Here is a 16,612-nt window from a genome sequence, read left to right as displayed (position 1 = left end):
AGCCCGAGACGCAGAGGGAGTGCGCGCCTTGAGGACTGGCGTCAAGACCTGGGCGAGAGCGCCCCCTTGCTGTAAAGCTGGGGAATCCGGAGACGCAAAAAAAAAAAAATCGTTTACATTCACTTTTCCATCCATTCATACGCTTATTAAGTTTCATCCACCTGTCAGTTTGCATATCGAAAAAACATCGTGTTGTGGCTGAGAACCTTGTGTCTGAGATTCCAATTTTGCCAACTGGGGAAGTTACTCAACTGTTGTGTGCCTCAATTATCCCTAACTGTAAAATGAATAAAAACTAACCTTCCTCATTGAGTTATTGCCATGATTAAAAGAGTTGTTATTTGTGAAGTCCGTAGTATATGCCGCATTAACTCATTCAGGAAATGTTTCTTTGCGTTGCTGAAGATAGAGTTAGGAACAAGACAAGACGTGGCCCATGCTTTCACAGAGACTTAAGCCCTGTGAGATGGAGAGACAGTAAACAACTAGGATAATAACAAACAAGGTAATTTCAAATAGTTACTAATGCTATGAAGAAAGCAAATCAGGGTGTTGTTATAAAGAGGGTGAAGGAAGAGGTGCTGCTTTAGGGTGGGTGGTTACGGAGGTAAGCCCTACCCTCCCTGCCCAGGGAGGAAGTGAGGCATTTTTTTCAACAATTGTGCGTAGGGTGGCCAGGGATGCCCTCTTTGAAGAGATGACATAGAACCCAAGGCTTAAGCATAAGAAAATGCCAACTCATCGGAAGAGTTTAGAGAACATCAACCTAGACAGAGAGAACAATTTGTGCAAAATGTCCTCAGGCAGGCAGATCTTGGCACGTCCCAGAAGGTGAAGGAAGGTAGTGACGGAGGACACATGTGAGGCGAGAGGAGTTTGGAGAGTTGACTGTAGAAGTGAGTTGGACTTGATTGTAAACATTGAAAGGTGTCTTATTTTATAGTATTTAATCGATTAAAAATAGAATATTAAAAATATACCAAATAGCATAGAATTAAAAAGTAAGTCCTCATCCCACTCCTGCTATTCAATCCGCAGTTCTTGTCACAGAAGTCATCACTCTTAAGCCCTTTCCTCTGTTGTCTTTCAGCAGATGGTCCGTGTATTCACAAGCAAATTTATATATATAAAAGTTTTACACAGATAGTAGCATGCTATAAACACTTCTACATCTTTTTTTTTTCTGAGCTCTGTGCTTTGAGTCTGCCTCAATTTTTTAAATTAATGCACAACTTTTTAAATATACGCTTTAATTTATTTGCCCAATCCACTGTTTGGGAACACTTAGGTAGTTTCCAGTCTTATCTTATTACAATAAAGCTATAACTTGTCCATTTGTTATTTTGAATATGTGGGAGTTTATCTGTTAGGTAAATTCCTGGAAGTGGAATGACTGGTAAATGAGTATATTAATTGTCTTTGTTTTGTTTTAATGGATATTGGCAGAGTGCTCTACGTAGCAGTTGTACCAGTTTGTCCTCCCATCCATACTGTAAGAGACTGCCTCTTTCCTCACATTCTGAACTACGCAGTGTGTTATCAAACATTTTTATTCTTGCCAATCACATAGATAAAAACTGAGAGGTGCTTTTATTTTTCATTTCTTTCTTTCTTTCTTTTTTTAATGGAGATGCTGAGGATTGAACCCAGGACCTCCTGCATGCTAAGCATGTGCTCTACCACTGAGCTATATATCCCTCCTCCCATTTCTTTTTATTAAGAGTGATATTGAGCAATTTTTCATGTTTATGAGTCCTTTGGGGGGGAGGACTCTTGTTCTGGCGAATTCTCTGTTCATTTGCCCTTTTTTCAGTCAGTCTGTTGAACTTTTTTTTCTCATTGGTTTATAGAATTTTTATCCTTTTTTTCTACATGTAAGTTGTAAATAGTTTTCCAGGTATTATTTATTACCATGGAAAAACTTTTATTTTGTATGTATTTTTATTTATGAGTCTCTTCCTTTGTTGTTTCTGGGTTCTATGTTATTCTTACAAAGACCTTATCCAGTTTAATATTATAAAAGGAATTCTCTGGTTTCTTCTAGTTTTTACATGGTTTCATATTTTATGATTCAATCTTTGCTCCATTATATGGTCGCTTTGGTGTGACATGTGAAGCAGGAGTCCATAATTTTTTTCCAAATAACTACCCAGTTATCCCAGTATTATCCTCTTTTCCCAACTCACTTGAAATGTCTCCATTATCATAGTCTACATTCCCCAGTGTACTGTGTCAATTTCTGAACTTTCTATTATGTTCCGTAGAAGGTTTTAAACCAGAGCAGGACATGATCTGATTTCCAGCTTTAAAATTTGTGGTATCACAATCATTTCAATGTGGAAATTTTCATTATAGAGGTTTATGATGTGCTTTGGGAGCCCAGCAGAGAACAGATCAACTCTACCCAGAGACATGGGCTTAACTGAATTGGTCCTTAAAAGGAGAGTAAGATTTTGCCTGGGAGAGAAAAAAAGTGAGGGATATTTTAGGCGGAAGGCACTGCCTGAACAAAGGCATGGAGGGTTAATGTGAGAGCCCAGGTGTATCCTAGAAATAAACTGGGATGACTGAGAGGGAGTGACGGCAAAGGAGACTGGATGGAAACGTGTATCTACGTGTGCAGGACACTAAATAGACACTGGAGAAGCCAACTGGGCTTTTTGAAAAGAAAGGACATGAAGAGATTTATGTTTTGGGAAGATAGAGATTTTGGGGAAGAGAACTTTGCAATATTTATCAAGAGCCTTCAAAAATGGCTCTGGAAAGATCATTGAGAAATAATCTTTGATTGGAATCAAATTTAAGAAAAGAAGTGAAATGCAACCAAAGATTTACCAACAGAGATACTTACACAAGGTTATTTATAATACAGGAAAGAAAAACTAAAACTGAGCAGTTCAATAAGCAGGGTGATGCTTTCAATGGGTTAAATTCACACAGATTTAATGATGTGGAAAAATGCTCAAAATATAACACTTTGTTAAAAAAATTAACAATGCTATACTGAGAATTATTCTAATTTATTAAAAAATGTACAATTCATGCAAAATACAGAGGAAAGAATTATACCAGAATGCAAAAAGGTGATTATTGCTGCATAGTCAAATTATGGATGATTTTATTTTCTTTTTTATACGTCTCTGTATTATCTAAACATGACTGTATTTTCTTTGATTGGAAAAAACTATTTAAAAAAAAACATGTTTGCTAAGATTTAGATGATGAGGACATGCTTATGGTAATGTTTAGTGAAAATAAAAGTATACAAAATTAGATGTGTGACATGATCTCAACTCTAAATACCATGCAGAGGAAAAAAGGCCGGGAAATCAATATGATAAAGGCACAAGAAAAATGGAGGAAGCCCTGTACAAATGCTAAAGAGGAACAGAAACAGAGTGGTCAATAAACCAGAGTTTGAGGTAGATGCTCAGCCTCACTAGTTATCAGGGAAAATGCAAATTAAAACCTCAGTGAGATACCATTTCATACCCACCAGATGGGCAAAAATGAGAAAATCTGATAAAATCAAGTGTGGTTCAAGAATATGTAATAACTCTGGAAAAAAATGTATTGTTAATGAGTACAACTGAAGATGCCCACAACCTATGACCCAGCAATTCTATTCTTTGATATACACTCAAAATAACCCCCCCCCCAAATAACTCTTGCATATGTGTGAGATGCAGGTATAAGAATGTTTATAGCAATACTACTTGTAATAGCAAAAATTTGGAAACTACTCAGTCGTCCATTACAGCAAATGGTTAACCAAAGAGTAGTATGTTTATACATAGTAATATGATACACTGAAAAAAATAAGCGGATTTAGCTACACTCAGCATGAAGGAATCTTAGAAACATACTGCATGAAAAACATTGTTAAAGAATAATGCAATCGGATTCCATTTATATATAGTTTGAAAATAAGCAAAATTAATCAACATACTGTGTAGGGTTTGTGGCAGCCAGGCTCCTCCAAGATGGCCCCCTGCCTTCTGGTATTCACACCGTTGTGAAGTCCCCTCCCACCATGTACCAGAGTTGTTCTGTGTAACTGATAACAAATGGCAGAGATGTTGGCATGTCATTTCCAAGATTAGGTTACCAATCTCCCTCTCTCTCTCTTTCTCTTTCTCATCACCCTGGAAGTAGCCAGCTGCCATATTGTGATCAGCCTCATGGAGAGGCGCATGTGTGATAGGGAACTGAAGCTCCTGCCTCCAGTCACAGGGGGATCCTCCTGCTCCAGCCAAGCATTCGGATGACTACAGCCAACACTTGACTTTAAACTTTATTTGAGTCCCTGAGTCAGAAACACTCTCTGAATTCTTGACCCTCAGAAACTGTATACCATAATAATATTTGTCATTTTAAGCTGCTAAATTTGGGGGTAATCTGTTCTGCAGCAATAAATAGATAACTCATACAGTGAAATATACCTATATGGTAAAATGATAAAGAAATATAATGGAATAATCAACACGAAATTCAAGATAGCCATTGCACATTAACAGGGGAGGATACAGAATGAACGAGAGAACAGGATAAAATTGGGACCTTGAAAGAGAATGGAAATATTCTTCTTACTAAATTGAATTGGATGTATACAGAATGTGTTGCCTCATTACTCTTTAGACTTTTTATGCATTTTACACGCATATATATTTATATTTGTATCTACTACTATTTATTATATCTAATAAATCAGTTTTAAAAGGACTGGAAGGAAATACACTTAAATGCTAATAGTGGAGATGTTGCCTGTAAAGGCTAGGTTACTTTTTTTTTTTTTATTTCTTCCTTAATAAATTCTGTATTTTCCAAATACTACAAACAAGAAGGTGTTACTTTTGAAATGAAAAAATAAAGACACATGTATAAAAGTATAAAAATGCATGTGTGTGTAGATAGTTATATGAAGGTTTGTATTTGCATCAAAAGATTTTTAAAAGATACACATTCATCTTTCAACACTAGTTTTTAAACTGAGGTGTAGAATTGGCATGTGAAATGGGGGCATTTGCACTTTTGACTTCATACCTATTTATGAACACTGATGGACCTGGCTGCAAATCTTAACTCTGCTGTGTGACCTTGGGTAAGTCATGTCACCTATTTGAACCTCGTTTTTTTTTCCTTCTGGAAATCGGAAATAAGAGCACCTACCTGGTAAGGTTTTTACAGCAATTAAATGAAAGAATAAATGTACAGCATCTAACATACACTCTCACTCTGTCATAAGCATGTATTACTTTTGTAATTTAAAAACTTTTTTAAAATAGAAAAGTCTTAACTATTAACTATTACCTTGACCTAGGCCAGGGCCGACTGCAAATGCAGAGGATGGAATTTCAAGCGATTCCCTTCTTCCTGCTCCCAGAAGAGGACAGAAGCACCACTTGAGCCCGGTTACCGCTGATCTTACATGAGTTTTTTTTTCTTTAAACTTTAACTGAAGTACAGTCGGTTTACTATGTTGTGTTAATGGCTGGTGTACAACATAGTGATTCAGATATACATATATACATATTCCTTTTCATATTCTTTTTCATTATAGGCTATTACAAGGTATTGAATATACTTCCCTGTGCTGTATAGTGGGACCTCACTGTCTGTTTTATACATGAGCTTATTGGGAGAAAATCTGCATCAGTAGTTACTGTCTACTCCTCCAGCCCCCAGCCCCTGACAACCACTAATCTACTTTCTGTCTCTATGGATTTGCCTGTTCTGGAAATTTCATTTGCATGGAATCATACAATATTTGTCCTTTTGAGTCTGGCTTCTTTCACTTAGGATGTTTTAGGTTCATCCATGTTGTCCTACATATCAGTACTTTATTCCTTTTATTAAAGAATACTACTCCATTGTATGGATTTATCACATTTCATTTATCCATTCATCAGTTGGTGGACACTTGGGTTGTTTCCTATAGTCTATTACTTTTAATCACAGTGTGCTAAGGTCTCTGTAGTCCTTCCTCCAAAATAAATTCCGTATCAGCCTTGAAGGAAGAGACTGGGACACCCACAGAGCTTCCTGTGCTTGTTTGGATGGGAACTGTGGAAGACAAGAGAGGTGGCCCCTTCCCCAGGGATCCTTTTGATGACTGTCACCTGCAACCTTCTGCAAGAGGTGTCCGTGAGTGATCACAGCCACCTCTCCTGGAAGTGTCTGAGGGTTGTGTTGCACCCAGAGCCAATGACCAACAGTCCTCTGTTCTCCAAGAAGGAGGTCTCCATTGAGTTGGAAGGCAGGTCCATATTTCTGGCTTGGAGACACCAAATAGATGGTGGAGAGGGTGACAGACACAGAGTGAAGAAGATCCGGAAGGGGCAGGAGTAGAAGTTGGAGCTTTTCCCTCTCACTTTTTAAAACAGAGCCTGAAGAGCCTGAATAATTTCTCCCAGACAGGCTCCCCCTCCACCTCTCTTGTAAAGGGTTTGGCCTCTAGAGTTGGCCTTCCTGGGTTCAAATATTGGCTCTGTCACTTACAAACTTGTGTGTGACCTTGAAGAAGTTATCTAACCTCTCTCTGAGTCTCAATTTCCTCAGTCTATAAGATGGAAATGATAACCTTACCTACCTTCCAAGGTTATTGTTAGGATGAAATGACTTAATACGAGCAAAGTATTGCCAACAGTGCCTGGTAGACGGTAAGTGCCAGGCAAGTGCTGGGTGTTATCACTTATTCACACCCTTGGGAAAGGTGGAGCATTGTTCTGCATATTTTTAAAAAACCTAATGGTTTTGTAATGAATTTATATTAATCAGCAATTTATGTTTTAACTAAAAAATGTGTCTCAAAAATACCTCCCTGTCACTCCAGATCTGTACAAACTCTCTTCGAACTGATGTTTAGTATTTCGCCCTGTAGACACTTGATTGAAATCCCCCCCACCAACAATGGACATTTAGGTGGTTTCCAATTTCTCATGACTTCGATGCAACAGCCTACTCATTGATTTCTCTATGTCCACACTTGTTCGCCTTCCGTCTGTTTTCAGCACAGCAGCCAGAATTATCTCATTAAAAGCACAGACTAAATCAACGCTCCAAACCCTCCCAGGACTCCCACCTCATTCAGAGTGAAAATCAGTTTCCTTACAATGGCCCAGCTGGTCTGCATCCAGCCCAGAATAAATCTGGCCTCATTTACCGGTACTCCCCTCCTTGTCTGTTTGCTCCAGCCACCCGGACTTCTGACCTCTTTCTAAAACGTGCCTCTCTGCTCCTGCCTTTGCACTTGCCGTTCCCTCTGCCTGGAACACTCTTCCTTCAGATATCTGCATGGCTCACTCCTTCACCTTCTTCAGGTCTTCGTCCAAATGTCCCTGAACTACCTTATTTAAAATTGCAACCCCTTTCCCGTGGATAAAGCCAAAAGCATAATGCCTGCAATTGTGGATAGAGTGGACCAGGTGTGTCTAGGCCTCCTTTCAGCTCTAAAATTCTGCTTCAGTGATTTCAGGCCTCAGTCTCCCATTTAAAAAGAATGGTGACTTGCGACTCAGCCTAGAATATAATGGATGCTGAAGGAATGACAGGAGAGGAATCCCTAGGGCCATGCTTACCTCTTGTTAATCTGGAAGGACTTGGTAAATTCTTGCACACATCCTGGCCTCCTGGCATTGCCTCATTCACTCACTCACCTTCTGCCAAACATGCCGTGGAAACAGCACAGCTCTACCACCACTTCCCTCCGGAAGTAAAGTAAGCTACCTTTACCTCCACCCCTACCCTGGGCCTGGTTGCATGTACTTGGAGGTCAGGTGATGTGTCTGCTGAAAGTGGACAGCCACAGCCTGGACAGACTCTGTCCTCCCTTTGTCAACGTCAGCTTCCTGAAGACAGAGATTTTGTCTGCCTTTTCTCTGCTGTTTCCCCATACTTAGCACAGTGGCTGGCACATAGTAGGTGCTCAGAAAATGCTGCAAGTGACTGTGCCTCTGTGTCTCTGACAAAGTTGGTTAAGTGTGTCTTTTGGAATTAAACCTAGAAATAGAAGTCCTAAGTTGCAGGGCACATGTGTTTGACATTTTTAAAAACTTTAAAAGTTAGGTTTATGGAGGTTTAATTGATGTAAAATAAACTGCACATTTAATGTGTACAATGTGATGAGTTTTGCCTTATGTATAAACTATTACCACAAGCGATATAAAGATATCCATTGCCCCCAAAAGTTTCTTCATGCATATTTGTAATTCATGCCTCCCATGCTCCATTCCCATACATTTATTTGCTTTGTGTCATTATAGATTAGTTTGCATTTGCTAGAACTTTACGTAAGTTAAATCAAACCTCTTAAATAGATGTTGCCAAATTGCCCTTTCAAGCAGCCAAACCCATCCATGGTCCCACCTGCTGAGTTACCTTGCACATCCTTGATACCATCAAACTTTTCATTTTGGTCAATCTGATGGGTGAAAAATGGTACCTCTTTGTTTAACCTAAATTTAAATTTTAACTTCAGTATAACTAGTGAGGCCAAGCACCTTTTCAAGTCTTTAATGACCAGTTTTGTACCTTCTTCTAAGAATTGCTTATTTTCCCCATTTTTTTCCTATTGAATTTTTGTCGTTCTCTCACTGACTCATAGATTTTTTTTTACATTCTAGGTTCTAATCCTTTTTTACATGTGTTGTAAATATTTCACCCCTCGATCTTTGTTTTCTTTTTAAAATGTAATTTTAAAATTGTGTTTTGACCAGTCTTTTCCTTTATATCCTAGTTTTCCCCTTATATCTTACTTAAAAAATTTTACCCACTGTCATAAACATATTCTTTTAAACCTTTAAAATTCTTAATTTTTGTACCTTTAGGGTTTTAATTCATCTGAAATTTGTTTTTGTAAACGGTATTGGATACAAGTCTAACATAATCTTTTTCCCAAATAAAAAGCAAATGTCCCAACTCCGTTATTTGTTTGTTTCCATCTGATTTGAAATCCTACTCAGCATTTACTAAATTCTGATATACGTGGGATGGTTTCTGGACTCTTAAAACTTTTCTATACTGATCTGTTTGTTTTTAAGTATTTTGTGGCAATATCCTGCTTAAAAAATTGTGGATAAACTATAAACAACAAGCTCCTACTGTATAGCACAGGGAACTATATTCAATATCTTGTAGTAACCTATAATGAAAAAGAATATGAAAAAAAGCTATCTATATATATATGTATAACTGAATCACCACACTGTTCACCAGAAACTAACACAACATTGTAAATCGACTATACGTCAATTAAAAAAACAAACTGGGGAAAATTTCAAACACATATATATATGTATGTGTATGTATCTATGTATCATGAACCTGTCACTCAGTTTTAACAATTTAATTTGTGGCCAATCTTGTTCTATCTATACTTCCACTTACTTTCCTTCCTGGGAAACTCCTGATTATTTTGAAGCAAATTCTAGAGTCATTTTATCCCTACCATTTCTATACGTATCTCTAAAAATAAGAAGTATTAAAAACAAAAACAAATAAAGAAAAAAATGCCACTCTTGCTGTTTATCTTTTGAAGAAACAAGACCTTTTGTCCTGGAGAGTTTTCCCATCCGGATTTTGCTGATTGCACCCCATGGGGTCAATTAATAACACTTTAAAAATTACTGTAATTTCATAACATATTAATATGAGATCTGGCATGGAAATCCCCCTGCCCCCGCCCAGTCCCCTACTATTTTTCAAAATTCAAATGCCACTTCTTGGGCTTTTCCTCGTCCATACGAATTTTAGAATCAATTTGGCAAATTCCATGACAAAACCTATTGGAATTTTCACTGCAATTGCCTTGAACTTTTCATATGGAAAATGAACATCTTTACAATATTAGATCGCCCTATCCGTTAATTAGGTATGTAACCTTATTTAATTATTTTTATAATTATTCAACAAAGTTTTACAGTTTAAAAAATTTCCTGTAAAAGTCTTGCTTTTTTTTTTTTTTTTAAACTTCGTAGCATTTTTTGTTATTACGAACGTCGATCTTTTTGTTCTCTTCTGACTATTGATGATGTATGGGACCAGACTTTCTTAATTCAAATCCCATCTCCTCCACTTAAAAAAAAATGTGGTTTTAGACAAGTTTACTTAGCTTCTCGGAGCCTCTTCCACAATTGAGGATAATGAAGCCATGGAAGTAGATGGAATTAAAACGGAAGAAACAAGCACACAAAATACCGCCACTTTTGCCAGGAAGAGGGCGTGGATTTGGATAGAGTTTGAGAGACTCCTTCAAGTTTGGCAGACTCTGGGGCGAGTCTATGTTGCATGCAGGGGGCTCCATGATAAAAAGAAGTGAATTCCTATGAATATTCAAGAGACTATGTACAATTTCAGGGAGAATAATAAATGAAGGATTTTCTTCCGCGAAACTTTTGGGGGGGTGAAGGACGTGCACCATCTGTTACCTAAGTGGACTCCCCTGTCTCTTCAGTTGGTAGTACCACCTTTCCCAGTTTGGAGCCGAGCATTTTGGGCTTTGTAGTAATTTCCTCATTCGGGCTGTTCCAACCGGCTCACGCCGTCTTACGAGACTACATTTCCTAGGAGTCTCCGGGGCCGGTTGTTTGCTTGTCCCTCATCCTGACTTCCGGCGTCGCTGCGCTCTCTAGAGCCAATCGGGAGGCTGGGATTGCCGGTTCCCGGCACTCTGATTGGTCCGTTTGACTGAGTCTGGGTTCAAATTTTCAACCGTAGTGAATGAGTCCCGCGGCGGGTCTTCCGGGCGGTTGGTTGTCAACGCTGAGGCGAGGTGAGCCGTGGGGAGAAAAGGGGAGCAGACTGGAGCACGGGGCCACCTTCTCCCTGATTTCCGAGCGGTAGGAGGTCGCCTCCCAGCGCCCAGCGCGGCTCGCGCCTCGAGGGACAGGCTTCTGGGACGTTGTGGTGCGAGGGGCGACGTCCTGTCCGGCGGAGCTGGAGCGGGGCTTCCGGCCTCCCTTCTCTTGGCGACAGGATTCCCCCTGAAGTTCGGCGGCCCGGGTCTAGCGGGCTGTGTCTGCAGGTAGAGGCGGAGGCCGGCGGCGGGAAATAGGCAGAAGGAGGAGTTGAGGAAGGTTGTGGGCTAAGGATAACGGTGACTACAATTAGATTATTATCCTGCACACAAGAAATAAGGATTTACTGGACGAAACACTCTGTGATTTCTCATTTAATTTTCGCCGCAAGCCAGTGAAGTCAGTACTGTTCGTAGCCTTCCTTTATAGGGGGGAAACTGAGGCCCGTAGTCTAGACACATTTCGAGAAATGGGTGAAGCAGCAGTCCTGCCCTCAGGACGTGTGGCAGTTGGTGGGGGAAAACAGATGTGGTTACAAACAACTACATTTAAAAACTACTGTGTAAGATAGAAAGGTAAATGAGGTAGTGTGGGAACATAATTGAGGGAGAGTTTAATTCCACTTGGAGTTGTCTTTCTGTTTTGAGAGTTAAAATTTGTTTTATTCCTATTTGCCCAGCCCTCCCCTTTTGTGGCGAATCACTAGGTATTCTTACCTTTCTAATTTCCTGTCCTAAAACAGGACAGCGGGAAGGAAAAGTGAACCAGGCTATGTAATATTGTAGGATTGTTTTGCTCTCTGTTTTATTAATATGTGGTTACTTTTTCTCACACACAATTTTCCAGTATTTAAGTACCAAGGACTTCCCTCCAGTCAGTCCTGCTTGGGACTTGACAGCATCTGGGTGTTCTACTGATTTTGCTTGGAGTTTTCCCTGGTTCAGCCTTACCTTCTCTTTACATCCTATGGTCTGTCTTTGAATTTGTCACACTCATCAGATGTCAAAATTCGAACTATTTGCTGTGATAATAAGGATATTTTTGTTTTGTGGCCTCAGTGTATCCCATGTCCTGTCAAGCCACCCTTAAATCAAACGAAGTCTTATTGTGGGTATATCAATTCAGTATTAAGTTGTCACACACGGGATCAAAATTATTGTGGCTCCTAGCTCACTTAGCTAATTAAATGACCTTTGAGGTTTTACTATGTGCTCAGATTGGTGTTAGATACTTCGGGTATACAGAAAAAGGGTTTTCTGGTTTGCTTGAGGACAAAAGTCTGATTCAAATGGACAAGTAACAGAAAAGACAAGATAGCATCTGAGTTCTCTATTGTTTTGTACTGTAAGTGCCCTGGCAATTTAGAGGTGAGGAAGATCTCTGAGGCTTAAACAGACAGGGGTGGCTTTGTGAAGCAGGTGGGACATAAACTCCTCTTGAAAGGGGAGTTTGGTTAGACAGGAACTAGAACAGTCTTGGTGCACAGAAATCACCCATTCAATATGTGTTGAATTGGAGAGGCAAGAAGGCGTTGTCTAAATTGACTACAAAATTTCAGGTATGGAAACTGGGTTTAGTGAATTAGGTTGATACACTTGTTTAAACTTTCAAATTATTTAAATGAAATAGAGTTAATTTGGTCAGGCTTATTCTTAAGTCTGTGTATTCCCAACCTTAAAAAAGTTAATTTATCCTGCAGTTGCAATTAAGCTTCTCCAGGAAACAGGATTATGTGCAAAGGTCCTTCATTTCTTGTTTAGGTACCGGGAGAGGTTCAGAGTTCTATAGTCCCTAAATATTTTTTTCTTCAGCCTTTCCTGGATCTCTTCCTTAATTCTTTTTGAATTGCTGAGGAAGAAAGGAGGAGGAGAGATTTAAATGTCCTTTGGCAAACTGAATTTTCTTTGTGGTAGGTGAAGGTAGGCAGCAGAATTGACTCCAGAGAGATTGAACACCCCAATCCATTCTGTGAATAGATTGTGTTTGAAACAGATCAGCAGCCCAAGGTGCTTTGTGAAAAAAGTATAGATGACTGGGAAGGGTTCTGTTTTTGTTTGTTTTCATCGAGAAACTGGATTGGAGAAAATTAATGATTACTGAGAAAGGTATAAAATTGTATGTAGGCGCTTACTTTAGAAATTTTTTTAATAAAATTCTATTTCTACTTTTTTTAAACTAAAAAAGATAGTAAAATGTTTTTCTTATTTTAAGTGTCCCTACTGTTTCTCCTGATGTTTGAATAGGATAGAAGTGCACACTACCACCTCTTGGTGTCAGTGTTCCTAAATTGCAGGGTTTGGAAAGGTTGTTTGTAAGTGGCAGTATGTAATGTAGAAGACACCAGGAGACAGCAACTGTAGACTGAAAAAAATTAAGAACACTTTTATACTAATGAAACAACAATCTGCTAAGTTTGGCATTTGAGGGTATCCAAGCTATTTAGACCTTAGCTCTCAGAAGCACTCTTTGGTTTTAAGAGTGGGGATCCTTGGTCTTTTAGCTCCTCTGTTTTCTGTTAAGCTTTTTTACTAACCTTTTTTCTGCTTCTTCAAGGTTCCTGATAAAAAGTACTTTTTAGACTTCAAAATTTCAGAAGAGAGGTGAAAGAGCGTACTGCAACTTTGAGTCAAGTTTATAGGCAGGTGGGCTGACAGACGGATTAAGCTACAGGTAAGTCTATATCCACGGTGTTAAATTCAAAATAAATAAGGGTAACATTAATATATTAGCTTCGAAAGTGTTAAAATAATTTTAGTTTATTATTATAAAGTAATTATTTTGGAAGAAAATTTATGTAATATGGAATAGCAAAAGAAAGTAATGTTACCCACTATCCCACCTCTCAGATAAACTATGGCTAGCACTTTAATAGATTTCTTTCCAATTTTTTTGTGTGTCTATATTTGGTTTTAAAAGTTAATGTACTAAAAACCTTCATTTTTTTGCTTAATAACTAGGTTATGAATATTTTGTCATATCATTAAAATTTTCTGTAACATTATTTTAATGGCTATATGGTATTCCATAATATGGTGGAACCATTGGTCAAAAAAAATACATATTTTTTGGTATCTAAAAAAAATGATACAAATGAACTTATTTATGAACCAGAAATGGACTCACAGACATAGAAAGTAGCTATGGTTACCAAAGCGGAAAGGGGGAGCAGAGGATAAATTAGGAGTTTGGGATTAACATATACACACTACCATATATAAAATAAATAAACCATAAGGACCTACTATATAGCACTGGGAACTATATTCAGTATCTTATAATAACCTATAATGGAAAATAATCTGAAAAAATACATATGTATGTAGCTGAAACACTTTGCTCTACACTTGAAACTAACACAACATTGTGAATCAACTATACTTCAATTTAAAAAATTTATTTCTCCTTTAATTTGAAAAAAAAGTGCATATTTTTAAGACCTTGGTACATAACACCAAATTGCCTCATAAAGTTATGCTGATTTACATATCCACTAACAGTTTATATTTACACAGACACAATTTTACATTTTAAAAATATGTAATAGATTCACATGGCACAAAAGTCAAAATAATATAAGAAGATTTATAGTTAAAAATCTGCTTCTAACCCTGTCATTGTCTACCTTACTCCCTGCCATCTCATTGGTAATCACTTTTTCAGGTTCCTGGGGAGTGTGTGAGTGTGTGTGTGTGTGTGTGTGTGTCTGTGTCTGTGTCTGTCTACTTTCCCAACCAGATACCTTTTGAGGGATATAAATCTCTACAAGACTGAGTAATTGAGATTTGACTAGGATTATAACCTCCTACAGCCCCACTGTCAACCCTTATAAACTCTTTCAGCTTCTTTTGGAACATCAGAACACTTTGGTATTACAAAGATCTCTGTAATTTGGCCTAGAGGTAGAAGGCATCTTTGATTTCTATCCAGGTTCTAGTAATCGTGTAAGAGTGGATTAAGGTTTACAGAGTTCTGTGGATGAATTTTAAAAAGCAGAACTGAACTGAATTTGTAATCCTTCAAAAAGAGCGGTATGAAACTCATACGTTTGGGAGGGAAATGATAGAAAAATGTATTTGCTTGAGATTTCCGGACAGTGATGAATTAGAACAAGTGTCCATGTGTCCTGTGCTGACTTCTGAGTGCTTGGACAGTGAGGGATAGTCGTTGGATTTTAAATTGACCCAATTTTGGAAGCTTCATAGATCTGTTTCTGTAAACAGATCCGATTTCAGCATAGAAGTTAGCAAATGAATGTGGAAACACAAAGTCCATTAACTTCCTTCAGATTTAGTTTGTGACTCTGGTTAACAGTTAAAATTGCAGTCTGGATTATGTTGCCATTTACTGTCTCATGCCAATCCTTATGTACAAAAAAAAGGGGGGGGGGGTAGAATGTAGGTATTTTCTCCCTGGGTAAGATGAAAATAACTCAACTCTATTTAACTTGTGGTAGTGTAACAGGATCTCTTATCCCTTATGAAAATAGAGTGTCCCTGGATAAATGGCACTGCCTGGGATGGGACCATCTTAACTAACTACACTTCTAATGGGGTCTTGACTTACTCTGTTTATTCTATTGCATTTCCAATTATTTAACTCATGATTTTTCCTCCCACAGAAATAGGCAAGACACAATTCACAAGCGGGATAGTGAGGTGCTTGAGAGCACCGAGGTCTTTGTTTTGCTTATAGAGCTGTCTACTATTTCAGCCTTGCTTAGAATGCACCCTTTTCCAGCTTTCCCCCACCTCCTCTGAACCTGCAACTTCTGATTTATAGAGCTTGTCATGGCTAGTTATTTTTGGTTTGAGAGTGAAGAGAGACAGGAGGCCTTGGAGGTTAATTTCAGATAAATATGAAAATAGGTTACATTGCTGCTTCTTCAGACTTCCTCAGTTGTGTACTTCCCCCCATATGTTTTCCCCTTTCCATTTATCTCTTCCCCTAGAAAAAGTCGATACTCATCTTGAGCCTGTAGAGCTCTGCAGGGCTGTCTTTTATGTATCACTTCCACCAGGAAGCCTTCTCTGACCCACCTCACCTGCTCCCCTTCTCTGTACTCCCATAGTACCCTTTGTTTATCCCCCACTACAGCAAGGGTCACCCTGTATCCTAATTGTCTGTGAATTCCTAAATGGAAGGTATTACATATATCTTTTTAGTCTTTGTTTTTTGGAAACAAAAATGAACTATATGATATGATTGATAGCACTTAATAGGAACTTTCAAATGGAACCTAACCAGTTCATAGCATTTGGAAGAAGCTTTTTCTTCAGGTCTGTTGTAGGATTATTGGTCAGAAAGAGCTATCTTCACTCAGAATGTTTCTAATTTTGCAGGAGTCTGAAGCTGTGGTGGATTCAGATAATTTTGAAATGTGAAGCTGATTCTTTTGCTTGGCAGCTTGATTTGTGTAGGGGAATGTGCTTGACGCATATGCCTTTTTTTTTTTTTTTTCTTCAGTGAAACCTGTTGACAGAAATTCAATCTTGATTAAGGGGTGCAGGAAGGCGTCCAGTTCCACCCTGCTTGGGGCTCTCTCATTTAAACGGTTGGCTTTGGCCCTGGCCTATTCCATTTCCCACTAGGCATTTAATTTTTGAAGGTTTTGAATCCTAATATTTATTATTTGTGGGAGAGGCAGTGTAGTGAAGCTGGCATAACCCAGTAGTTAACTTTTTGTTTTGCTCATCCACTTGTGCTATCACCCGTTATTTAGGAAAGTCAGACTTCTCAATTCATATGTATTTATTTATTTGTCCTCTTTTTTTGGTGGTGGTTGTGGGGTGGTCTCTTGAGTTGGCCATATAAGACCAAAA

The 16,612-nt window shown here is 38.4% G+C and overlaps 1 protein-coding gene across 2 annotated transcripts in view; it reads left to right on the top strand.

Annotated features, from left to right (window-relative positions):
• Nucleotides 1–10,651: 10,651 nt before the first annotated feature.
• Nucleotides 10,652–16,612, top strand: part of TPX2 (TPX2 microtubule nucleation factor) — a 41,577-nt gene continuing 35,616 nt past the window's right edge. The window contains exons 1-2 of one of the 2 annotated variants that reach the window (XM_031434009.2): nucleotides 10,652–10,768; nucleotides 13,347–13,463. The gene's annotated coding sequence lies outside the window, so the exon portion shown is untranslated. Of the gene's footprint in view, nucleotides 11,021–13,346; nucleotides 13,464–16,612 lie in introns of both variants that reach the window. The other variant, XM_010993892.3, reaches the window with a different exon arrangement.

The sequence above is a fragment of the Camelus dromedarius genome, chromosome 18 (assembly GCF_036321535.1).
Source record: "Camelus dromedarius isolate mCamDro1 chromosome 18, mCamDro1.pat, whole genome shotgun sequence".
NCBI classification, from domain to species: domain Eukaryota; kingdom Metazoa; phylum Chordata; class Mammalia; order Artiodactyla; family Camelidae; genus Camelus; species Camelus dromedarius.
This window is presented reverse-complemented; position numbering and strand designations above follow the sequence as displayed.